The 26,754-nt window shown below is 42.8% G+C and overlaps 1 long non-coding RNA gene across 1 annotated transcript in view; it reads left to right on the top strand.

Annotated features, from left to right (window-relative positions):
• LOC112543768 (uncharacterized) overlaps nt 1-24,741 on the top strand; it is a 79,861-nt gene extending 55,120 nt beyond the window's left edge. The window contains exon 4 of the long non-coding RNA XR_003086995.3: nt 24,392-24,741. This is a non-coding gene — a long non-coding RNA (uncharacterized LOC112543768). The remainder of the gene's footprint in view (nt 1-24,391) is intronic.
• Nucleotides 24,742-26,754: the final 2,013 nt, after the last annotated feature.

Genomic DNA, 26,754 nt, shown 5'->3' with positions numbered 1-26,754 from the left:
CTAACAAGGCCAGTTCCATCAGAATGGATATAGCCAACTCCCAGCTATGGGTGAGAAGGTGAGAATACCAAAATGGGAGAAATCACTTTTTGTAGTAAGCTAGCTACTGCCAATTTCTATTCAGAGACTGCCAAACTGAAGTTTCCACTTCATGCCTCTGATGAAGTGGGCCCCAGCCCATGAAAGTTAATGCCAAAATAAATGTGTTAGTTTTAAGGTGCCACAGGCCTCATTGTTTTTGCTGACACAAACTAACACAGCTAGCCCACTGAAATATACAGGTATAACACTTAAGAGACAGGCACCCCAAACAGTAGGAACTGCCAAGTCGGGACTCTTGAAAGAAAAATCAAACAACATACACGCAACCATCAAATTGCATTTAATAAGACACCAAGAAAAACTATCACCCACATGTCACAGTAATAGCCTAGCTTTGCAGCATTTAGAGTGAATGATGGCTTGATGTGTTTGTTAATGTATGTCAAATGTGGCTAATGGACTTGTGGTTTTTAAACCCATGGACAGGCAATCAGAACTTCTGGGTTCAATTATTTGCTTTTTTTGACCATGTTTTTCATATTTAGATGTGAAATGATTATATGTAACTTGTCCATTTTACAGAGGTGTTGCAAGGCTTAAATAATTATATATCCTTTTCAGATCATCACGTAAAAACTTCTATGCAAGCACATTTTTTATGATCAGATGCATAAAAAATTACCACCTTTTTATGGACTGACATCTACTTTCCCTATCAAATTAGATAAGATATTTCTGCACTGAATTAGCTATAGAATTTTCATGTATGTTTCTTAACTTGAGGATACAAGAAAGGTGAATAAAGGTGTATCCTGGTAAACATTAATTCCGATAGTGGTTTTTTTGTGACAGTATGCACCAGTACGGCGTACCGGCACCTTTTTTTGGGAGCACTCATGCCGTACTGCTTCCACCGGCATAGCCCCCAAGTGACCTGGGGAGCACTCGCACTGCACCGGTATTTTCTAAATAAAGACATATTTCTGCTTTTCTCAGGCCCGGCTCGGTGTCCGACGGAAGCCCGCTCGGAACATGCGGCAATGAAAGGGGCCGTGACCACATTTCGGCCCCGACCTCCCGAATCCCTCCTCCCCCCAGTCTCCCGGGTTACTCCCCGGCGCTTTTTTCTTTTTTTTTGCTCTGCAAATTTTTATCAAAAAAGCACCGAATTCAGTTATTAATGAACTTTTCTCATTGCCCTTTCAACACTTCTCAACAATATGGGGGCAAATATAGTTCTCAAATATCTAACATGTTAAGCATGTAAGAAAAACAATTTTTCAGGGTGAATCCCCTATTTGAATTAGGAGAGAGAGTGCATATGGTAATCAAGAGAGGGGTAAAGAATGGGTCATAGTTACTAGTTGAGAAATCAGCAATCATTTTACAAGTTTCCTGTGAATTGTTTAAAAACCATTTCTTGGAGTACATGGAGAGCTAATGGGCCGCACTTCTGTACCTTTGACTAGGATGGGAGCAATGACAACTTTTTCTATGGGTAATTTGCATTTAATACAGTTCTGGAGGAGCATGACACATAGTTTATAAAACAAATCTTCCCCATCCACTTCCATTCATACGTAAGTGACTACAATTATCATTACAATGAAGAACCACATAAGTTCATGCTGTCTACATGTCAATTCTCTTCAAACCCTTTGTTTTGGTGTTTGTTCACTTATCTTCCTTGCTAGGTAAAGTGACTAAAACTAGGCAAAGAGGAAACCGAGCAGAAAAGTATGGAGAGAAGTAGGATGGCAAACCACCCAGTAAAAGCCAATAGACGTAAGACAAAAATTCATGTATTTTTAGCTTCAAACATAGATGCCATCAATTTGGGTGTGTCTCCGTCTATTAAAGACACATTCAAATGAAAGGATTGGTTTTGTGTGTGTCAAAAATAGGATTACTTGCAGAGAAAAAGTAATACTTTCACTTTTAAAAGAAGCACATATGGCAATGTTAATTTTAATCACTTTCTATATAAGAGTAAAACTTTCAGCACTTCCTTCCTTACTGTTTCCTAATTGGCAAAAGCTGGAAAACAGTCACAAAGTATGAGTCTCCCTCTTCCTTTTCCCCCCACCCCACCCTTTTTGATTCATTTCAGACTTTTGCTTATTGGGAAACAAATCAGCTACAAGTTGGGAAAGAATTAGAAAGTGGGAAAACAGTTTTTTTTAATGTATCCTGTCCCCATTTTCCCATAGGAAAAGTTTCTTTCCAACAGGAACATTCCTTTTTTTTCTGTAAAAATTCCCATGGGAATTTTTTTAAATTTTCCAACCAGCTTTATCCAGTGCTATTTGCTCTCCCTTGAGGCACAGCTGGCTTGTATCTTTGCCATGCTGCTTTCTAGTTCCTTTTACATGTTGGATGCTCAAGTCACTGGTTTTATAGTCCCTTTTATTTCAACTGGTATTTTCAGGGGCTGGGTTACCACACCAATTATCATTTTCCACATCTTTATTGACAAGTGGAGAAGGTTATCCATAGGGATTGGGTACTTCCACTGTCTTTCATCACCAGTGGCAGGTGAGAGAACTAAACAGGAGTTCAGCGGATGCTCCTTCCTTGACCCCCTCCTAGATTCCTGGCTTTGCTCTAAGAAATCTGACATATCCATATTTTATCAAAAGAGAGAGGAAAAAATGAATGGCAGAAAAGACAGCTGGCTCCTCCGATGTTTTGTTCTCTTCTGGGCAGCCATTCCATGCTGTGATATAATTTTTCAAAAGCTGGCTACTGCTGCTCTAAGAATAAGGGTAAGGAACTTGTATAGATCTCAGCTGTGAGGAGGGCAACTGTTTGGATAGACGAGGGGCTCTTCGCTCCTATAAGATCCTGTCATTTCATAGACACAGCTACAAGCAAATCCCAGCACATGGGCTGGCCTGTCTCGAGAGTCATCTACCTTGAAAAGCTAAACAGTTTTTGGGTTTTCAAACTGCTCGTGTATCTATCACAGGAAAGAAAAGGCCAGGCATGCCTGGCATTGTGTATCGTCTACCTGGTTAAAGCATATGCAAATACCTTCCTTTTATGATCCTTTTTGCCTAATATTGAGTGCTCTCAATCTGCTCTTTCCCACACCGTTTTCAGGCTACCCTCCAGCTTCAGGCAATCACACTCAAAGGGAAACTTATGATCCAGCTGGTTAGTAGTTGCCTATTGGTCCACTTCTCCCACAAGCGTATTTCTTCTGTCTGCCACCCTTTTTTGGATGGAATGTGCTCCTTAACTAATTCTTAGAGCCACCACCCTGTTTTCCTTTGAATCACATTTTAAATTCCACTGGCTCCATGATGCCTTTTGAGAATAACTTAGTAGATGGCCAGTAGGGATCAGTGAGACCTATTTTATTCACTTGCCAATTTATGTCTCATAATTAAAACCCCCATCTACCTCAATGATGCCATAAGAACGGCCATACTGAGTCAGACCAAAGGACCATCCAGACCAGTAGCCTGTCTGCCAACAGTGGCCAATGCCATGTGCCCCAGAGGCAGTGAACAGAACAGGTAATCATCAAGTGATCCCTCTCCTGTCATTCACTTCCAGCCTCTGACAAACAGAGGCTAGGGACACCATTCCTACCCATCCTGGCTAATAGCCATTGATGGGCCTAACTTTCCTGAATTTATCGAGTTCTTTTTAGAGCCCTGTTAAAGTCCTGGTCTTCACAACATCCTCTGACAAGGAGTTCCACAGGTTGTCTGTGTGCCGCATGAAGAAAAACTTCCCTTTGTTTGCGTTTAACCTGCTACCTATTAATTTCATTTGGTGACCTCTAGTTCTTATGTTATGGGAACAAGTACATAATTTTTCCTTATTCACTTTCTCCACACCAGTCATGATTATATAGAACTTTATCCTATGCACCCTTAGACTGGGACTTTTCAGCTTAGAAAAGAGGAGACATTTAATCTCTCTTCATATGGCACCCTTACCAAACCCCTAAACCACCTGACTATGCTCTTAGCTAGACCTATGTAGGAACATGTTCCTATTACTGTTATCCTGATCTAACCCTCTTCCCCCAGTCACACCCACTTGTTTGCATATCAGCAAGTAAGAGAAGGGACTATCTATTGCACTATTTTTGTCCAGTGCCATATGGTTACATGGCAAGAAGTTATTCAGTTCAGAAAATGGAAACAACCACCCAACTGAAGCCAATAGAAAGAAGCCTAAAGTGAAGCAGAAAGTACAGTTGGTAAAATATAGCTAGATGGAAATTAGAAAGGCAAAGAGGAAAACTTTGAAAATCATGTTGCCAAAGATACAACCCCCCCCCCCCCCAATAAAATCTTTATAAATATCAGAAGCTGGAAATCTGGGAGAGAATTTATGGGTCAGGTGAGCTACCTGAAGTAAAGAGAGCAGTTCAAAAGAATAGGGATGTTGGGGAAAAGATGGTGTAGCGTTTACTATATTCTCCTCTTTGATTGAGGCGTGAAATCTCTTTTATGCACATATAATAATAATGATGATAATACTTTGCACTTCAAAAGCTATTTCTATCCAAGGATCTGAAAGATTAATGAATTAGACTTCACAAAACCTATGCTAGTTAGGGTTGAATTGATCATAGTATTTACACTGGCATGCACATCTTTCTTTTTTATAATAATTTAACTGCAAAGTTTATATTTTAATATTCACTAAACTACAAAGACGACGGAATTATAACCATTATGGGTCAAATCCTGCTTCCCTCACTCATGCTAAAAGAGCAGCGCGAGTTGATCTTATCTGTTTCCTGTAAGAAGTAGCAACATGTTTAAATGACTGAGTTCTGGAGGTATTATTTGTGCTGATGAAAATGTTCCTTTCTCTCTGAAATCCTCATGCACAGCATTCTTCTTTGTCTCAGTCTCTATGTATTGTTTTGATATCTATTTCTGCTGCTTCTCCTTTTACCCGATAAGGGCTAGGGCAGGTGAGAACGGTACTCTTCCTCTATCATTTTTTATTAGCTACTCTGATTTTTCTTTCTGAGCTGTAAGAATTCCAAAAGCTACCGTGTGTCTGTCAGGGATGTGCTGCAGCACACAAATCAATATTCATGCTGGGGCTGCTCAGAGCGCAACTGTAACACGATGATCCTGAAATGGAGCTAGAAAATATGTATTAGTGTGTGGTGGTCTGTTGTGTCCCCACCAATCAAACCATATGCTTGCCATCCTCTCTCAAGCTCCAAACTCATGAATCAGCTCATCCTGGGAAGGAACTACAGACTGCTCTTTACTGCAGGATCAAGGTTCTTTTATTCATTACAGGTCTACTGAGTGTTTTCTTTCTTGAGTGTTTAGTTCCTCTGGGACATTCAAACTCCTGTGAACCACTTAATGAAAATGTAAAGGACAGGAGGAGAGGATGTGGTCTGCAGAGACCTGCCCTGACTAACCTTGGGAAAAGCCATGCATCACAAATCCTAATCCCCTTTCTAAAACAAAGGGAGATGTGGTCCCTAATATTTCTTCTGTTCCAAATGGTGATCCAATTCTGTCCTACTTATTCAGGTACATTTCCCAGTTTAAGAAATGATTACTCACCTGTGCAATATTAACTGTGGTTCTTTCAGCTACATGCCCCTACGGATTGGCCATTTCCCATAGCAGTGTCCATACGGCCTGTGCATGTGCGTTAGTCAGTCTTGTGCTGAGGGAAGTGGCAACATAGGCTATGTCTAGACTGCAAGCCTCTTTCAAAAGAGGCTCTTTCAAAAGATACTTTCGAAAGAGCCTCTTTCGAAAGAGAGCGTCTAGACTGCACGCAGAACTTTCGAAAGAGCAAGCCACTTTTTCGAAAGAAAGCACCCAGTGAGTCTGGATGCTCTCTTTCGAAGAAGCCCTATTTACATTCAAGAACGCCTTCTTTCGAAAGAAGCACTTTTGAAAGAAGGCGTTCTTCCTCGTGAAATGAGGTTTACCGCCGTCGAAAGAAAAGCCGTGTTCTTTCGATTTAATTTCGAAAGAACGCGGCTGCAGTCTAGACGCAGGTGAAGTTTTTTTGAAAAAACCCCTGAGTCTGGACACAGCCCTAGAGTTTTAAAGGTAGAATCTTTACCTGTTGAACCTTGGGCACTTTTTTGAAGGCTTCAAGAGGCATCCTGTATCTTCCTCAGGGGGGCCTTAGAACTGTGGGACTCGAGGGCAGCAAAAATTTGCTTGGGGGCCAACATTCATAAGGAAGAGCAGCTTTATTTTTCTACTTTTCCTACCTCTTGTTTTTAATGCCAGACAAAATTGCACTTTTGAGTGATGTTCAGCTCTCCAAGGCAACAGAGAATGCAGAAAGGCCGTTGTTAACCAGGATCACCTTCCAACCGTGACACACAGCATTGGAAGACAAGACAACCAGGCATCACCTTCTAACTGAAAAAAAAAATCATCAGAACAATCTAAAAACTATCTAAATAGGAGAGGAAAGAAATATTTTTGTTTCTCAAAAATAGAAGGAAGTTTCTTTAATTCTATCTACTAACTATGGAAAAACTAACTACCACTATTAGAAAAAGAGAAAATTAAGTTGAGGAATCAGCCTCAGAGTGTTCATAGGCTTACCCCAAACTCTATGGCTTTTCAAAAATAAGTAGCTGGACAAACTACCACTAGGATCACTACATCGCACCAAATGGGTCTGCTCAGCCCAGAATCCTTCCTCAGGCAGTAGCAAATTCCTTCCATTTCAGAGGCAGAAAAACAAAGCAGAGAACATAATGGTGCAATAGTGAGAAAGTTTGAAGAAAGAAGATCCCTTCCTGACCCCACAGCTTATTCACCTGTCAGCTTGCCACGTACCATGAGATTGATCGCCCCTCTGTTGGTTTGTCTTCTATAAATAGGTCAAAAACTTCCTTTGAAAATCCAGCTAAAGTGCCAGGGACCCACACGCTTTGCTCAGACACCATATTATTAATGGGTAATTGGGCAGAGAGGTGCCAGATTACGATCTCACATACACCAGGGTAAACTCTAAGGGTATGTCTAGATTGCATCCCTCTGTCGGCAGAGGGATGCAGATTAGGCAGGTCAACATTGCAAACGAGGTAGAGATTTAAATATCCCATGCCTAATTTATATAAAAATGACCACCGCCTTATGCCTCCTGCAAGGAAGTTTACGGGATCTGTCGAAAAAGGCTTTCTTTCTTGACAGATCCCCTGCCTCTTTTTGCCGACAAAGTGCTGAGTCGGCAAAACGCGATGGCCATTTTTATGCAAATTAGGCACGGGATATTTAAATCCCTGCCTCATTAACAATATCAACCTGCCTAATCTGCATCCCTCTGCTAACAGAGGGATGCAATCTAGACATACCCTAAGGGTACATTTACACTGCGGCACTATTTTAGGATACTTCTGATATTCCAAAATGGCTATTCTGCATCTTGACACCACACCCGTTATTTTGAAATATCTTTCGAAATAATGGGCATGCTATTCTGACTAAACCTCATTCCACGAGGCGTACGGGACATATCAGATTAGTGGTTCATTTCAAACTTTGCAAAATAAGCCATTTTGAAATAAGCTACACAATTTGGGGTGTAGATGCACCCCAAGAGTAATCTGTGAACTCCAGTGGAATTACTTTGGTTTACTCTGGTATGACAGAGATCTGTCTCTTTGGCTTACACTGCTATGACAGAATCCAATTCTTGGAGTGTCCCAAAAGGGGAGCACCAGTGCTTATGTCTAAACATGGTTCCTCTTCTTAAACGGGCAGAACCGTGGAATGAATTATCGCTGTTGCCTCTCACATCTGAACCTATGAGAGCTGCTAAATGATGCAGACTGGGTAAATATGGGGCACATCACTTAAATGAGAGGCGCAGCAATGGCAGTGCAGCCGTGATGGGAGGTGAATATAATGATAGTGCTACTGATGAGCGGATTAATTTATTTAGCAGGTTAGTAATTTAGAACAGTAATGAAGAGTCATCTATTTGTTGTCTAAATCCTATCATCTGTCACCTGCAGAGACAGCTTGACTTGTCCTAAGCACCGGGCCTGCTGTTCGCCTGTTAATGATTTCATAGTTCATTTTGGGCCCCTTTTTTTGGTTACATAACTTCATATGAGTGACTAGAAAACAAAAAGCAAATAAACCAGCAGCAGCCAGAACTCTGTCGTAAAGGCCCTCTAGCCAAAAGTATCATTTTGTCACTGCTACTCTGGCCGATTAATGTAATTTTCAATTACATTTAATGAACTGCTCTATTTGGTCATCACTAGATCTTAAGTATCTTCTTCTCTCTTGACTTAAAACAGAGCATTATTGGGAAATTGTTGCCCTTTCTAGGAGGAGTCGAGTCTATTGTCTGTCTTTAATAGGTTGCTTTGAAGTCCTAGAACTTTTCATTTGGCCGTTTTTCTATAGAACTTGTTTTTTTTTGTTACTGGTTTGCCTTGTGTGGGGTGCCCAAAGACAGCATAGGATCTCATCTGCGCTCTTACAGTTTGGGACCTTGAATCCTTTCAGGAAGCCAAAGAGTGAGAAAAAACCTGTTGTGTGGGGAAGGATTCCAGAATTTGGGCCCTTCCTTTGCAACTGTAAAGTAAGCCAGAGAGGAAAGAGAATGAAGAGCCTGACTTTTTACTTTGGTATCAAAAATGGAAGATTCATTACTCTGGCCTGGGGCCCTACCAGAAAGCTATAAACGCTATGGGTATGTCTACACTACCCCGCTAGTGCGAACTAGCGGGGTAATGTATGCATACCGAACGTGCAAATGAAGCCCGGGATTTGAATTTCCCGGGCTTTATTTGCATAAGCCGGCCGGCGCCATTTTTAAATGCCGGCTTGTTCGAACCCCGTGCCACGTTCCACGAGGCGTACAGATAGTTCGGAATGGCTAGCTAGTCCAAACTATCTAGCCCGTGCCGCGTGTAGCCGCGAGGCACGGGGTTCGAACAAGCCGGCATTTAAAAATGGTGCCGGCCGGCTTATGCAAATAAAGCCTGGGAAATTCAAATCCCAGGCTTCATTTGCACGTTCGGTATGCATACATTACCCCGCTAGTTCGCACTAGCAGGGTAGTGTAGACATACCCTATGATACTTCTCTCTTAATGAGGGCACAGAGGAATGGAGACAAGAAATGCAACAATATTTTACAATGATGGTCCAACATACTTTAGTGCCACTACTGTAAAGTGTTCTCTTTGCATGGAAACATGACGTAGGACCATGCCTTGCTTTAGGGACATTAACTCTCTGCCATAATATTCTGTACAGTGTTTTTGCTCTTTGAATAAACTTGTTCTAAAAGCACTTATCTAGGACTCCAGATGTACAGACCCACTTTAAAGACATACAAAAAAGACCCCATAGACACACAGAAAAAAATTGTTATATGTTTTCCAAAGCCAAACCCATCTCTCAAGGTATGAATTGCTGCTTTAATCAAGCCACCATAAGTTACAGCCTCTGCTATCAGTCCAACTCTCTTAGAAAAGTCCAGAAGTATAGTATCTCCATGAATTTATCTAGTTCTTTTTTTGAACTCTGTTAAAGTCCTAGTCTTTACAACATCCTCTGGCAAGGAGTTCCACAGGTTGATTGTGCACTGCATGAAGAAAAACTTTATTTTGTTTGTTTTAAACCTGCTACCTATTAAGTTGAATTAAAGGTGTCTGGCATACCTTTAAGCTTCAGTTAGGTCTGTGACTTCTTATACATCAAAGGACTGGTCTATCCTACAGTTGACCTACCTTGTGCAGTTTAACATGGCTTAGGTTGACTTGTGTTGTCTACACTGTGTTGGGTTGACAGGAGAAATTATCCCATTTACTTTCCTTACACTTCTCATTCTGGTGGTGTCTTGGAGTCAAGAGGAGAGTAATCACCAATGAAGCAGGTCTTCACTAGACCCACCGAATCAACCCCTGGTGGATCAATCACGTCTGTGTAGATCTCATTGGAGTGGAGGCTTTCTGGTAGTCATCAACACCCTCAGTATAATGATCTAATGTAATCAGATAGGCTACGTCTACACTGGCCCCTTCTCCGGAAGAGGCATGCTAATTTCAAACTTTGGACTAGGGAAATCCGTGGGGGATTTAAATATCCCCCGTGGGATTTAAATAAACATGGCTGCCGCTTTTTTTCCGGCTTGGGGAAAAGCCGGAAAAGAGTGTCTAGACTGGCGCGATCCTCCGGAATAAAGCCCTTTTCCGGAGGATCTCTTATTCCTACTTGAAAGTAGGAAGAGATCCTCCGGAAAAGGGCTTTATTTCAGAGGATTGCGCCAGTCTAGACGCTCTTTTCCGGCTTTTCCCCAAGCCGGAAAAAAAGCGGTGGCCATGTTTATATAAATCCCACGGGGGATATTTAAATCCCCCGCGGATTTCCATATTCCAAAGTTTGAAATTAGCATGCCTCTTCCGGAGAAGGGGCCAGTGTAGACGTAGCCATAGTGAGAATGGTAGATCCCTCAGAGGATGATCAGGTTTGTATTACGGATGGACAAGTCTTTATTCTTTCTGTGTTCAAATAAGCATCCAAAACCTCAATTGTTTATCCAGAACTAAAGTTCGTCACTCCTGTTCAAGAACCTGGAATCATAAGACCAAAGTCTTTTTTTTTTCAATTTTTCCACATGTCCTGTTTCTTGCCATGCCAATAAATATGGTGCAGTCATCCTGCTATGAGTAGTGTACAATCAGAAGTGTGCAAAAATAAAAAATATTTGTACATTGACAAAAATATTTTAAGTTCCAGGCTGAGTCTAGAAATTAAATTCTCAGAACCATGTATCATGATTCCACTTCAAACTTTGTATGAACTGGCTCCTTTGCATATCTACCTGCTATTTGCCTGCAAATTGGTTGGGCCAAATAGTAGCTTGCTTTCTAACCAGTGGACTCAATCATCAAATTTAATGAGGCTCATACAATCCTGCTACTATTCCTGATGGTGTTTTCTGTAACTACAGAATGCCAGTATTTTTGTTTTCCCTTGCTTAGTCTTCAATTAAATGAGATTTGATTAGTATAGAAGCAAAGGACTGGAAGGGATCTCGAGAGGTTATCTAGTCCAGACCCCTATACTCATAGCAGGATTAATTGTTATCGGGACCATCCCTGATAAGCTATTTTAGTGTTGTCAAAGTAAAAAGTTCAAGTAGTGGCAAGCTGATAGATAGTCCAATACAGTGTTGTTGTAGTTATGTACCCAGACCCGAAGAAGAGTGCTGTGTAACTTGAAAATTTGCTTTTTTCACCCACAGAAGTTGGTCCAATAAAAGATATTATCTGACCCACTGTTTCTCTCTCAAACAGTTCAATGTCATCTCTGTAGCAGCCTTTCTTTCTGCCCAGGGTGAGACGTTATTTTTCTTCATCATTTTTTGATAAGTCTTGATGATTCCTGATAGTTTGAAGAAATCTGTCTCACACATTTCCTCTTATGTGGGACCTTAGAATGAAAAATGTCTCTTTGTTTGGCTGCTTTTCTTTCACACTGAGTCACTTCTCAGGGGCTGGACTGGGTTACGTGACTTCAAATTTCCACCTCTAGTTTCCGGTCATTGGTATTAGATATTTGGTCACAGTCTGTCTTACCATCTCACATTTGTGTGCAGTAGACAACTCTGCAAGTGTAACAGCTCTGAGTAACAATCATTATGTTACTTACCCACGGTGCTTTGCTGAAACAATCCTTTAAAACACACACACACACACACGATAAAGAAAGGGATGATGGGGAGGAGTTTGACATTTTTACTGACCCAGTTTCCCATTCTTCATATCTATTTGATTCCCACAGACACATGAACTCCCGCATCTTTTCTTCCTCTAGTACCTTCTGTACTACTCCATATGGATCCTTTCAAACCCTGACTTGTTTTTCATCCTTCCCTCCCTGTGCTCTGTCTGCATCAGTGCCCTAATTTTATTCCTTCTTTCTTGGAAACTGTATTCAAAACTCTCTTTGTTTGTTATTTGCTAACCCACATTTTCCCCCCTTTCTTAGTCAGCTTACCTTTTCTTTAGCCCTTTTGATTAAGTCCTCAATTCATTTAGTATCCTTCTGTTTCTAAACTAAAATGGCAAAGCACTGCAGGGAATACAGGGTGTATTTACCTCTCAATGCTCCTAGCCAAGGAAGCTTTCAGACTGACTTGCAGACTGCATAATGCACCTTATGACTTTCCAACACAGACACTGAGCCATTTCACTCATTTCTTTCTATTCTCCTCTGACAACAGCAACAGTCCTAGCCCCCAGGAGGGTCTTTTTGAACTATAGCTTGCTTCTGCCAGGGTCCTCTTGTGATGATCAGATGAAGTGAATAACCTACACCCTTTCAGCATTTGCAGCATAGCTACAGTGGGAGGGGAGGGGCAATGGGTTGCTACATTAGATGAACTTTTCAGTGTGCATGTATTGTGGCAGGTTTTCACCAAACCTCTGACAGACATGGCAAGAAACAGGAGTAATATAGTCTGGAAATTCTGCTGGGATTTATTTCCTTTGTTAAAGAAAAAATGAGGGTAACTAACGAAGAAATATTAAACAGCTGCCAGATTAATTTTGAGCCTTCTTTTTTCCTACAGACCCTTTACCTCTTTCACAGATACTGCTCTGCAGCATTTCTACCTGCTCCATTAAGACCAGAAAGAGCAGCTTTCATTTTGCTGAAGTTGCTTAGTAACAATAGATGTGGAGAGAGAATGTCCATTCTGCATTAAGCGGGCTTACATTCAGGTCCACTGCTAGAGATGGATAATGGCCATCTCTGTTTTTACATATGAACCAGCTGATCCATTTCATAATCATTAAGGAACTCTTAGATGAGCATTTCTGTCATCTTTCCTCTCAGCCTGTACATATCTGAGGTGAACAGAGGCAGAGTTTTCATTGGGCCTTGTCTGTATCCCCTCACATTTTTTTAGCACCATCCTGGCTTCGTGGGTGAATTCAGAGATTACCACACATGGCCACCCACACCATATTTTGTCAGTTGTTGTCATACGGAACTTCCATCCAGCCCATTTTGACTGGAGTCCTCAGAATTTTTCATAATGTAGGCGATATCTTGACCATTTGAATGGCTCGTGGCCAACTTCTCCTTTGAGTCAGAACTGCCTCCACTTCAATGGCCACTGTCTAACCCCCCCAAACTGCCTGTGCAGACACATGACAACAGGAAGCATAGAGGGTAGGAATTTCAAAAGTGCTCAGTGGTGTCCTATCTTCACTCCCACTAAAGTCAATGGAGTTGAAGCTAGGCCAACCTTGAATGCGCTTGAATATCCCAGTGTGTCTTTAGCCGTCTTTTCGGTGTGATTTAGTAGGAGAAAGTCAAGAGAAGAAGCACACACCATGTGACCAGCTGCCTCTCCACTGATCCACAGACCATGTTCTGGTAGTAAATGGCCCTGTATACTTCATACATAACATATTCCTCTAACTTACCACTTTTACTCTGCGAGCGTGTTTTGTTACCCCTCGGGGAGTCATAAACACAGCACAAGAGGTTGATCCAGTTCTTACTGAAGTTTTACCATTAACTTCAGCATGCTCAAGACTATGGAGTCTACTTTTATAGGTTTTTACAGATCAAAATCTTTTAAAAGTTGAGTGCGGAGCCCAGCGTTGAATGTATTTATGTTTAAAAGGCAAGAATGGAACTATTTCTGTATCTGACTGGTATATTTAAAGCTTTCCTTTCCTTCCCGGTGTGAGACAGCATCCTGTTTCTTAACGTGTGATTCTGAGGAGAAAAGGGGTTGTTGCTTAGGCTGCATGGTATTACTCATCCTCCACTCGCCATGGCACATTTGTGCTTCTCACGTGTGGCAGGGAAAGGTTAGACACAAGCTGGTGTAGTTCAGTCCATAATTAATGCAAAGCAGGAAGTATCTTTACATTTTAAGATCAAATGTGACACCTAATGTGCATGTTTTATATAAAAACCCAGTGGAATTAGGTGCGCAGGCACTGACAAGAAGAGCCTTATATCCTCAAGGATCCATCTAGCTAATCCTGGTGTATCACTTCAACCAGTTTGATTGCAAGGGTATCACAAGGGCAAACTCTGGCCTCTTTCATTTATATAGAACAGAAGCTTGTGTATGAAAACAATGGCATGCTAAATGTCATTTAAGTTCAAGTGATGAGACACAGCAATTGTGCAAGGTTCCCCACTCCCTCCTTAGCATTGAAGAATTAATTCCATGTTGTATGAAATTAGGATTATAAATCCTAAACAAACACATTACATTTCCACAGAGTGCTTCACGCTGAAAGATCCCAAAGTATTTTAAAGACAATAACTTACAGGTGCAGCAATAATCTACTCCTTACTCAGGCAATGAGGTTTCAATGGGAGTTCTTCCTGATAAAAGATTTAGGATTGTGTCTAATAAAGAAATCAACCCATCTACCTTGCAAATGAAGACATATCTCAAAGCTTCATCCAACTGAAGACTACTGAATCCAAGTGAAGACTACTGTTTTCAATTGAAATGGCAGGGGGAAAGTTAGGAGGCAAAATACAATTGCAAAAATTAGAATTGGAGCCACCCAACAACCAAAAGCATGAGAAGAACTTAAGTATCCACAAACAATAAGCAGGGAAACAGCCACATGTGTTAAACCAGCAATGCCTTGAAAGCCATTCAGTGAAAAAATGGGTGGCAAAATAATCAGCCATATGACATGAATTGGCAAGCAGTACTACTTTACATTCTTGGTTACCCAGAGCTTAAAATGTGAACCATTGTTATACATGTCACTCAACACATACACCAATGTCATAAAAAGAACTAGATCATTCTCCTCAACTGAGGAAAAGAAAGAAATAAAAAGAACTAGATCATTCTCCTCAACTGAGGAAAAGAAAGAAGAAAAAAATGTGAATAATAAAATCCCATTTCAGAGTTCTTCCAGCTTTTCTGTGGTTACGGCCAGCAGTTCCCTTGTAGTTTTGTGTACATTGTAAATGCAGTGGCCATTATTAATTCAGCATGTTTGTTTTTTGTAAAGTCATTTTTAATTTTTAATATTCACATTGATAGTCTTTGTTCACCAGAGTGGTGCACAGGGGCATAGATCTGTTTATATTTATTCATTAGCGTGTTGCTAATTAAAAATGTGTTTAATTAAACTTGTAAAAAAAGATAAGAGAATGAACACGTTGAAGTAAAATACCCCAAGGCTATGAAATAACTTCCACTGTTGAGTTGTTAAAGCTAATGTGGGCAGCAGGAGTGTCAAAAGTGTGTAATGCTTGCTACAAAGTATAAAGTTTGAAACGAAATGCTTTGTGCCAGAGGTGGCAGGTGAAGTTAACATGTACCTGTCGCACATGGAATATTCGTGCCTGGGACTCAAAGAGCTTCTGTCACTTTCCCTCTGGCTGCTCCCCTGGCTGGCGTTTTGCATTGTTTTCTTAGAAGTAATTCTGTGCAAAGATGTACAAGACCACACTGCATATAAATGAGTATTCCCCTTCCATAGGAAGTGAGTGCATACTTGGACCATCTCCGCAGGGTTGACCAACATTATGCTGTCCCCTTCTCAAAGCCTTCGTAGATCCTTGTTCAACTGCAGAAACGCCACATGATCTTCAGAGCTTCCCTCGTAGATAATTAGCTTTATTTCAAAATGACAATGCAAGCGTCTACACAGCCATTCCATTATTTTGAAATAGGTTTGAAATAACGGACGGCTTATTCTGACTTCTGTAAACCTCATTATTTTGGAATAGATGTTATTCCTCATAGAGCTATTTTGAAATAAGGTGTGTGTAGATGCTCCATTGCTGCTATTTTGAAATAGCCCCTCACAGGGGCCATTCTAAGTTATTCCTCTCCAGTGCCTCCAGGAGCTCTAAATCCAGATAGCACGTCTACATTAGGAAAGCCTACCTCGGACTAATTTTCAGGCTTCTCAAATGTGTAGACATGCTATTTTGAAATATGCTATTTTGGAATAACTTATTTCAAAATTGCCGTGCAGTGTAGATGTATCCTTAGATCCCAATCCTGCAAACAGCTATTCTTGGCATTTAGTTGCTCCTGAAGGCTGTCAAGTCAGCAGTCATTATATACTTCTCCTCTCCTTAACCTGCAGGCAACTGATGGCTGTAGAAATGCTGGACAGCAACAGAAATTGGTGTGGTACACTGCGGATCTGTATCTGGTGGGGCCGCATGTGAAGTGCTATTTTGGAAGAGCTAAGGGTGAGCTGGGCCTTACAAGGAGTCAAAACACAGCTAATGAAACCAGGAATCTACAACAGCAGAGTTGCTATGTAGCTACTCTGTATCCTCCAACAGATTTATGACCCCTTTTTTCCCATGTAGATCTTAAACACACATGCTATGTCTACACAGCAACATTATTTTTAAATAACTAGCCGGCAGTTGTTTTGACATAATGTCGAAATACTATCAAGCTGGAGGACTTCTTACTCTGACTCCTATAACCCTCATTTTATGGGGAGTAAGGGAAGTCAGAGGAAGAGTGCTCTATTTCGAAATAAGTGCTGCGGAGACAGCACCCAAACGCAAAATACGCTATTTCGAAATAAGCTATGCCATTGACGTAGCTCAACTTGCGTAGCTTATTTCAAGTTAAGCCCTGCTGTGCAGATGCACCCGCAGTGTGGCACTGGGGCCTGGATTTGGCCCCTACTTCTTTGAATATCATCTACTTCTTACACATAGATATACTGATTTGTCTCCAGCATGGAAAGTCAGTCTCTTTGACCGTTTAGGACCATTCTTTCCTTGCCATCTTCTGACTGACTTTGGATAGAAGTGAATTCTTAGGAAGGTGAAACCCACTGAAAGGTACAGTAAACAAGAAGATCACACAAGGAAGGACGTCTCAGTCATTAGCTATAATAAGTGACTGGTTAGCAAGCAAAGAATGACTCAGTTGTTTGGGAGAGAATAACCTTCAAACTGAATTAAAATTTAGGCACTTTTAGCGACATATGGAATGTCTTTCCATTCAAATTTAAGATGAAAATTTTATGATTGTTTCATGAAATTTTAACGATCATCTGGAATGAATGACTTATGTTTTCATTATTTCCTTAGGATATTTATTTAATTCTTGGTACATTAAAATATTAATGTTCAATTCCATATCAATTTTCCTACCTTCTTACAATCCCTCCAATTTGTCCATTAAAAAGATGCCTTCAAAAGAAGTTAATTAAAACATTTTTCCCAAGGTTTATAGAATATTTTCATTGTAAAATGTATTTAGCACTGTACATTTACATGGTGTTTTACAAGCAAATTGAGAGGCTCCCTACCCCAGAAACTTTACTCTATACAAGGGAAGTGAAAATACACACATTTCAAGATGCTATGACAATAGTTGATAGGAAGGTTATTGACAAGGAGAATCATATATATAGTCTATATACAGTATAGTCTGTGACTCTGTAACACTGAAATGCTGGCTGTTCCCTCTGGTTGGCCCGTGCTGCATGGGGAGTGTGGGGCCCAAACGGCTGCTTGTGCCACTTGCTCCCCCACGGTGGCCTGGCTGAGTGGCACAGAAGTCAGCCGAGTGCCACGGCAGGAGGCGAAGGGGGGTGGGGCAGTGACATGAGGCGTGACAGCGGCTCCAGGCCCTGCCCCCTGGCCGTGAACGTCACCGTCCTGCCCCCTTTCACCTCCCGCCATGGTGCTTGGCTGACTTCTGCGTCGCTCAGCCAGGCCGACACGTGGGAGAGAGAGAGAGAGAGAGACGGAGCGAGAGACTGGAGGCTCAGAAGAGAAGACCAACGTGGAGGAGAGACCTGAAAATCCTGTCTTATGGCGGGCTAATTGCCTAGTAAATTAAAGATTTTTTGAAGGCATGGAATGAAATTCTAGGCTCTCTGAAGTGAATTGGAGGATTACCACTGACTACAACAGAGGTAGCATTTCACCAATGGAACTGAAGGAAGAATTTGAAGGAGGACAGAGCAACTCCTTCATGGAAGAGACAGAACAAACACTGGCAAGTCACGTGGAAAAGCACATTTCTTTTACAGAACATCTGAAGCAGGAAGCTTGCTAAACAGTGAGTGGGTGCCTGGACAATTTAGCTGCTAAAGGAGCTCTCTAAGATGACAAGATCATTGTGGAGAAGCTAAATGAATTCTCTGCATCTGTCTTCACTGCAAAGGACTTGACTGGGGGTGTGTCTAGACTACATGCCTCCGTCGATGGAGGCATGTAGATTAGACAGATCGGCAGAGGGAAATGAAGCCGCGATTAAAATTATCGCGGCTTCATTTAAATTTAAATGGCTGCCCCGCTCTGCCGATCAGCTGTTTGTCGGCAGATCGGGGCAGTCTGGACACGCCGCGTCGACAAAGAAGCCTTTCTTGATCGGCACAGGTAAACCTGGTTTCACAAGGCATACCTGTGCCGATCAAGAAAGGCTTCTTTGTCGACGCGGCACGTCCAGACTGCCCCAATCTGCCGACAAACAGCTGATCGGCAGAGCGGGGCAGCCATTTAAATTTAAATGAAGCCGCGATTATTTTAATCGCGGCTTCATTTCCCTCTGCAGATCTGTCTAATCTATATGCCTCCGTCGACGGAGGCATGTAATTTAGACGTACCCTGGGATTCCCACACCCGAGTCATTATTTTTAGGTGACAAATCTGAGGAACTATCCCAGGTTGAGGAGTCAGTAGAGGAGGTTTTGGAACAAATTGTTAAACAGTAATAAATCACCAGGACCAGATGGTATTCACTCCAGAGTTTTGAAGGAATTCAGATATGAAATCGCAGAACTATTAACTCTGATATGTAACGTATCACTTGAATCAGAACCTGTACCAGATGACTGGCAGATAGTTAATGCAATGCCAATTTTATAAAAAGGGTCCAGAGGCAATCCTGGAAATTACACACCAGTAAGCCTATCTTCAGTACCAGGCAAATTGATTGAAATGATAATAAATAAAGAACAGAATTATCAGACACACAACTGAACATGATATGTTGGGGAAGAGTCAACATAGCTTCCGTAAAGGGTTATCATGCCTCACTGATCCATGAAAAATCTTTGAGAGGGTACTTGGACTTTCAGACAGCCTGACAAGGTCCCATATCAAAGTCTCTTAAGCAAGTTGGGAAAGTCCTCTCATAGATCTGTAACTGGTTAAAAGATAGGAAATAAAGGGTGGAATAAATTGTCAGTTTTCACAGTGGAGAGAGATAAATAGCCAAGCCTTGCAGGGATTGGTACTGAGACCAGTGTTGTCCAGTATATTCACAAGCTACCTGGAGAAAATGAGGGCGCAAAATTTGTAGATGATACACAATTAGTGAAGAGAGCTAGCTTCAAAGCTGAATGCAAAGGGCTACAAAGGGATGTCATAAAACTAGGTGACTGGACAAGAAAATGACAGATAAAATGCAGTGTTGAGCAATGCAGAATAATGTATACTGGAAAACATAATTCCAACTATACATACAAAATGATGGGGTCTAAATGATCTGTTCCCATTCAAGAAAGAGCTCTTGGAGTCATTGCAGATAGTTCTCTGACAACACCAATTCAGTGTGCAGCAGCAGTCAAAAAAGCAAACAGAATGTTAGGAACCATTGGGAAAGAGATGGGTAATAGGACAGAAAATATCATAATGTTACTATAGACACCCATAGTATACCCACAGCATGAATACTGATGGGATTTCTGGTCATCCCATCACAAAAAAAGATATATTAGCATTGGAAAAAGTGCTTAGAGAGATAACAAAGTGGTTCAGGGTATGGAACAACTTCCACATAAGAAGGGATTAAAAAGACAGGGCCTGTTCACAGCAGAAAAGAGATGACTAAGAAGGGAAATATGGAGGTCTATAAAATCATGAATGCTGCAGAGAAATGAGTAAGAAAGAGTTATTTACCACTTGAGTAACACAAGAATCAGGTGTCACCTAGGCATCAGGTTTAAGAAAAAACATATGGAAGTACTTTTTCACACAACACAGTCAACCTGTGGAACTCATTGTCAGGGGATGTTGTGAAAGCCAAAAGTAACACTGAGTCCAAAAGAGAATTAGAAACATTCCCAGACGATAGGTCCATCAATGACTATGAGCCCGGATGGCCAGAGATGCAACCCTATGGTCTTGGTGTCTCGAAACTTCTGACTCTCATGCCCTGATACCAGCCCCAGCTTCTGAAACACTAGACAATTGCCCAATCCTGCCATTCCCTCTGAAGAATCTGGCACTGGCCACTGTCAGAAGACAAGATACTGAGATAGATGTATCACTGGTCTGGCCCATGGCCATTCTGATGTAAGTCACCATAGCTACCATTTCAAATGGCATGACCCCTGATTTGGGTCTCCACTACCATGCTCTCCTCACAGAGGAACTCTTCTCTCTCATTTCCTGGCTGCTGACTGTGGTGCTTAGTGAGAGCACGTTCACTGCCTGCCCTGCTCACCAGCGATACATAAGGTGTGAGAACTGAGTCGAATGAAAGGGTTTCTGTGCAGATACTGTATTATAACGTTCCCAAGAGCAAAAAATTCCAACACACACATTTGTTCACTGTGTGCTGTAAAACATGAGAGTTTTCCTAGTGCCAGCTGTGCACAAGGCTTCTGGGTAGCACTTGCTCCTCATCTGGCTGCCGATTAGTACCTTTCTTGCTCAGAATATTTTTATCAGTTCTACCCGCTGACCTCTGAAGTACGATATCCTGACAGCAGGTTCTCAGACAGCAGGTTAAGCCGAACCCCCTTGGTGAGGCATATCATTTATTTGTGGGCCTGCCAGTCCATCCCTGACCTGTCAGCGGTCTCATGTAAATACAGTCCCATTTGAAACAGTGACTCCAGGATAACAGTGCCCCCAAAAGCCTACTGAGAGGTGCCCTAGCTTTGGCTCCAGTTACTATAGCAACAAGAGTCTACTTCTTAAGAATGTGCCCCATGGCATCCAGGAAAGATCCCCATAGATTCCTACACCTGCCCTAAACACCACTGGGGCTGGCACATGTGTAAAGGAGCTTCAGAATCAGAGAATGACTGCCAGTACCCTAAGAGCCTCCCGGCACTTAAAAGCTGGGCTCTGCAGAGAATCTCACTCCTCGAGGGCCGAAATGACAGTCTGGACCTCTACATAGAATGCTTCCGCCGACGTGCACAGGCAGAAATTGTGGAAAAACAGCATCGCTTGCCTGGTAACCTCAGTCGTGCAGAACGCAATGCCATCCACAGCCTCCGGAACAACTCTGACATTATAATCAAAGAGGCTGACAAAGGAGGTGCTGTTGTCATCATGAACAGGCCTGACTACCTAAAGGAGGCTGCCAGACAACTCTCCAATACCAAATTCTACAGGCCTCTTTCCTCAGATCCCACTAAGGAATACACTAAGAAACTGCACCATCTGCTCAGGACACTCCCTACACTAGCACAGGAACAAATCGACACACCCTTAGAGCCCCGACCAGGGTTGTTCTATCTATTACCCAAGATCCACAAACCTGGAAATCCCGGACGCCCCATCATCTTGGTCATTGACACTCTCACTGAAGGACTGTCTGGCTATGTGGACTCTCTGCTCAGACCCTACGCCACCAGCACTCCCAGTTACCTCCGTGACACTACGGATTTCCTGAGAAAACTACAATGCATAGGTGATCTTCCAGAAAACACCATCCTAGCCACCATGGATGTAGAGGCTCTCTACACAAACATTGCACATGCAGATGGAGTACAAGCTGTCAGGAACAGTATCCCTGATGATGCCACAGCACAACTGGTGGCTGAACTCTGTGAATTTATCCTCACACACAACTATTTCAGATTTGGTGACAACATATACCTTCAGACCAGTGGCACTGCTATGGGCACCCGCATGGCCCCACAATACGCCAACATTTTTATGGCTGACCTAGAATAACGCTTCCTCAGCTCCCGTCCACTTACACCCCTTCTCTACCTACGCTACATCGATGACATCTTCATCATCTGGACCCATGGGAAGGAGACTCTGGAAGAATTTCACCATGATTTCAACAGCTTCCACCCCACCATCAACCTCAGCATGGATCAATCTACATGGGAGGTCCATTTCCTGGACACCACGGTACAAATGAGTGACGGTCACATCAATACCACCCTATACCGAAAACCTACCGACCGCTACACTTACCTGCAAGCGTCCAGCTTCCATCCCGGACACACCACACGATCCATTGTTTACAGCCAAGCACTGAGGTACAACCACATATGCTCCAAACCCTCAGACAGAGACCTACACCTACAAGATTTTCAACAAGCATTCTGTAAACTACGATACCCACACAAGGAAGTGAGGAGACAGATTGACAGAGCCAGACGTGTACCCAGAAGCCTCCTGCTACGGGACAAGCCCAAGAAAGAAACCAACAGAACACCACTGGCCATCACCTACAGTCCCCAGCTAAAACCTCTCCAATGCATCATTAGTGATCTACAACCATCCTGGACAATGATCCCTCGCTTTCACAGGCCTTGGGAGGTAGGCCGGTCCTTGCCCACAGACAACCCGCCAACCTGAAGCATATTCTCACCAGCAACTACACACCGCACCATAATAACTCAAACTCGGGAACCAATCCTTGCAACAAACCTCGGTGCCAACTCTGCCTACATATATACACCAGCAACACCATCACAGGACCTAACCAGATCAGCCATACTGTCACTGGTACGTTCTCCTGCACATCTACCTATGTAATATATGCCATCATGTGCCAACAATGCCCCACTGCTATATATATCGGCCAAATTGGACAGTCCCTACATAAAAGAATCAATGGACACAAATCTGATATTAGGAATGGCAACATACAAAAACCTGTAGGGGAACACTTCAATCTTCCTGGACACACAATTGCAGATCTAAAGGTAGCCATCCTGCAGCAAAAAAACTTCAGGACCAGACTTCAAAGAGAAACTGCTGAGCTACAGTTCATCTTCAAGTTTGACACAATCAACTCTGGATTAAACAAAGACTGTGAATGGCTCGCTAACTACAAAAGCAGCTTCTGCTCTCTTGGAATTCACACCTCCAGATCAGCTACTAGAAGTGGGCCTCATCCTCCCTGATTGGATCCACCTCGTCATCTCCAGCCTGATCCTGGCCTGCATATTTATACCTGCCTCTGGAAATTTCCACTACATGCATCTGATGAAGTGGGTCTTTGCCCACGAAAGCTTATGCTCCAACACTTCAGTTAGTCTATAAGGTGCCACAGGACTCCTCGCCGCTTTCACTCCTAGAGTGTGATTCTCTAAGGGCTCGTCTAGACTGCATTCCTCTCTCGAAAGAGGAATGCAAATGAATCCAATCGAAAATTCAAATGAAGCGCGGATTTGCAAATCTCGCGCTTCATTTGCATAATCATGTGAAAGCACTTTTTCGAAAAAGGATTTTTCAAAAAAAATCCCACAGTCTAGATGGGGTTCTTTTGAAAAAAAAACAAAAAAAACCCCCTTTTTTGAAAGAATCTGTACTCCTGAAAAAATGAGTATGGGTTCTTTTGAAAAAGGGTTTTTTTCCCCCAAAGAACCCTGTCTATACTGCAGGGAGGGGGTTTCAAAAAACCCCTTTTCAAAAAAGAGCTCTCACGTGATTATGCAAATGAAGTGCAAGATTTGCAAATCCACACTTTATTTGAATTTTCAATCTGCGTCATTCGCATTCCTCTATCAAGAGAGGAATGCAGTCTAGATGAGCCCTAAAGGGATCTAACTCGACCGCTTTCGTCAAGGGCATGTCTACCCTAGGAAATTATTTTGAAATATCTAAATTCAAAATCATAACTCCCGAAATAGCTATTTGAAATAGCGTGTCCATACTACAGGGAAGCCTTGAAATTAGTCCGAGGCAGGTTCCCTTAATGCAGACGCGCTACCTTGACTTAGAGCCCCAGTAAGCACTGGGGAGTAAGTAATTTGAATGACTCTGGGGGAGTAGTTCTTTCGAAATAGCGGCAGTGGGGGTGTACACACTATCGCTATTTCGAAATAAGTGTTATTGCTTGTGGAAAGCAGGAGTTATTATTTTGAAATCACCATCCACTTATTTCTAAATAACAGGCTTGGTGGTGTTGATGCTCCATTTGTGATTTTGAATAAGGAGAATTAGCCCTAGCGTAGACCACATTTGTGGATGCAAATCAGAGGCAGCCAAAAGATATGATCACAGTGGTTGTAGCTGAACAATGCCACGCTTCAAAGTAGGGAAGTACATGTTGGGGAAGTCTGGATCTAAGCAGGCCCCTCCATAGAAGCCAGACCATTACATGACTTCTTTTACTCGCTGTTTCTATTCTTGCTCACTCTGTTCTTTTCTCATTCTCCGCAGGTTCTGCCAGTGGTTTGGCAACCCAGCCTTTGTCAGAGCTGCTGCAATGCAGGCAGCCTCTGGAAGCAATAGAAAAGAACAGAGTTATCAAGGCTAGAAACAGAAAGTACAGCAAGTCATTTAGCTATTTGGGCTTTAATTGCAACGGTGTGTGTAAGATTCCCCATCTCCACCCCATTAAGCCCTCGAGCAGCACACCTGCTACGTACTCAGGAGTCAGGTATTTTTTGTGCAGCACCTTCTGACCTCCGTGAAAATTGTATAGAGCTCTGGAACTTACAGCATATGATCAGTGTGCCACACATGTGCCACTTTGATGGATGGATGTACACTGAGCAAATTGCAGGGCAGAAAACGGGTTATAAAAGTAAAACAATTTCTTATACTCTTATTGAGTCTGCTACACTGCCTCAGTCGATTGGGTCACATGAGCCAGCTTTCTGCAAGCGGCAATAGCTAACACCTGATTATTAATTATTATGTATACGAACATGCTTTTCTACAAGGCAAAACCCCAATGCCACCATGATACAAGTAGTGAATTATGAACTACATAATGCTGTAGAGTGTACAGTATGTGGGGTGGGAGTAAATTCCACCTTTACCCTACAGGTGGTCAGTTTATGACCTAAAGCAGGCGATTTGATTACTCTTATAATTATCCTAGCTCGTATGACAGCTACAAGCAATGATACTGGTCATAAAATTATCCAACCCATTTCAAAATCCAGCTCCAGTCTTTGCCTCTCTGACCCGCTGCTCCTGTGAATTCCGCAGATAGCTGATGCTATGGGCAAAGAAGGTCTATGTGTCATTTTATTGCTTCTAAATTTATTGCTCATTAATTTCAGTGACTGCCCCCTTTATCCTATATTATGGGGCAGAAAGAAGACTAATGGAGGAGCTGATTGGTTTTCATCACTTCATATACCTCAATCAAGTCCTCTCTACTACTCAAACTTTACAAGTGAAACAACAACGAATAGCCTTTCAGTACCTTAAAGACTAACAAAACATATAGATGGTATCATGAGCTTTCATGGGCACAACCCACTTCTTCAGATGAATGGAGTTATTAAGGTCCAGTTTCAAAACAAACAGGATTTAGGGGGCGAGAGTAGGGGGAAAAAAAGAGGGGAGAATTCAATTAGAGAGACTCTGACTATTTCTTCCCCCACCCTTTATTTTTCCTTCTCTCCGACCACATCCCCCATTTATTTCCAGTTATAGACCAACTTGGCTATCTCTCTGAAGCATTACAAGTGAAGTTAACCAAACCATTGCAAACAGTTGGACCCTTGATGTTCCTCAGTGCCTTTATGTATTTAAATGAAATAAAACACATACATGGAATTACACCAATATGTGTATTACAGAGAGGGAGGGATGAAAGAAAGCAGCCTCAAAATTCCCTGTGGGAAGCCAGATATTCTGTGGACCAATTCAAAACTATATCCCCATTTTAATCAGCAGTAGGACTTGAACAAATACTTCCTTCTTTCAAGCTCAACTGGGCTCTGTGATAGCCTGTCTAGCTTTGAGCCTACCAAATTTGCAGACCTTATAGGATAAATCCACATGTTGAATTAGAAACAGGATTTGATTGTGAATGTGCTGTAACAGAATCAGACCAGAGGACTACAGGAAAGTGGTAGAGGGGAAATGTAGTAGCCCCAGAGTAAATAGGGTCCCTGCTCCCTGGGTAAACTAGCACAGGCAAAACTAGAACCAGCAGGAACCTGTTAGAATCAAACAGGAAAATTAAGCCAAATGAAACAGAGCAAAGATAATACAGTATTGTATTAAATATAAGTGTGGCGGGGTAGCCCCGCCCCCTTCGGAAACCGCCGTGGTGCCGCGGCAGCGGGGGAAAGGGGCCCCCCCGAGCGCGGCGAGTGCGGCCGCCCACACCCCCCGAGTGGGGGCGGGGGCGTACCGGCCGGGTAACGAGCCGGGACGGGCGGACGGCATAGACAAGGGGCGGGGGGGAGGAGGCAACGAGGGTGACGTCACCGGCGCGCCGGCCCGGAGAGGGGCCGGAGGACGACGGGGGCGGTGACGTCATCTGCCTGCGACCGGCGGGCAGTTTAAAAGGCCGCCCCGGACCAGCGAGAGGGGGGAACACCGGGGAGGTGGACCCACCTTGGCAGCGAGCTGGGGGACTCAGGTACTGGAGACCCTGGGCGGAGGCCCGGGTGGAAGGCCTCGGGGGTGAGGCGATTTAGGACGGGGGAAAAAGTGGCCCAGGGCGGGGACGTGGACCCCGAGAGCGAGGGAGTTTAGGGTTCTCGACCCCCCCATTAGGTGAGGATTTTATCCTGACCTTAGGGCCCTGGGTCGGGGTCCGGAACGAGGGCAGGCCC

Source organism: Pelodiscus sinensis, chromosome 13, assembly GCF_052426305.1.
Source record: "Pelodiscus sinensis isolate ZL-2025 chromosome 13, ASM5242630v1, whole genome shotgun sequence".
NCBI classification, from domain to species: domain Eukaryota; kingdom Metazoa; phylum Chordata; order Testudines; family Trionychidae; genus Pelodiscus; species Pelodiscus sinensis.
The sequence above is the reverse complement of the archived record's forward strand: the minus strand, read 5'-3'. Positions and strand labels throughout refer to the sequence as shown.